Here is a 729-nt window from a genome sequence, read left to right on the forward strand (position 1 = left end):
ATTTGTATCGATACAAAAGCACGAAATAAAATGCTATAAAACAGAGATTATTAAACTGAAGTGTGTCTCTGCCAGTACTTTGTTAACAATAATTCTCTAACTTAATATCAATTTAATAGCAGAAAAGTTCTTAATAAATGAATTTATAAAGACACCTGTCTTTGTAATTTTATTTTTTGAGGAATTTTCTGGTGTACTGCGCGATCATCTGCCATTGTGTAATGTACTGTACCGTACAATGTAGAATACAACCGAATTCAGAATAAGGTTAAAAATTGCAGCAGATTTTCATACATATGTTTAGAGCAAATGAGAGTTCGAATGAGATTTAACAAATTCAAACGTACATCATCCTATAAAAAGTAAACTCATTTAAATTCAAGTTTTTACTTGTTTACGCTAAACTACTTGTTAGGACTAGGATCGGAATAAAATTAAAGCTTAACCGCACGGCCATCTTGCCGTCTAACCATGATGGGCTTTTAATTAATTAATTTAAATGCCATCTTAGTCACTACAGGATGGAGAGAGTAAAATAAAGAAGAAAGCTTTCTTTGACGTAATTGTATTTAATTTTTATTAATGATTATATCTGAATCACGTATTCCAAGAAAGATCCAATTCCACAAGTTTCTTTTTGGAAAATAAAACTTTTTACATTCTAAGAATTAGACTAATTACTTAAACATTTTAAAAAAATATACATTTTCATATTTATGATCGACGTAT

This window comes from Centruroides sculpturatus, unplaced genomic scaffold, assembly GCF_000671375.1.
Source record: "Centruroides sculpturatus isolate CEXI.00-Female unplaced genomic scaffold, Cexi_2.0 scaffold31, whole genome shotgun sequence".
NCBI lineage: Eukaryota > Metazoa > Arthropoda > Arachnida > Scorpiones > Buthidae > Centruroides > Centruroides sculpturatus.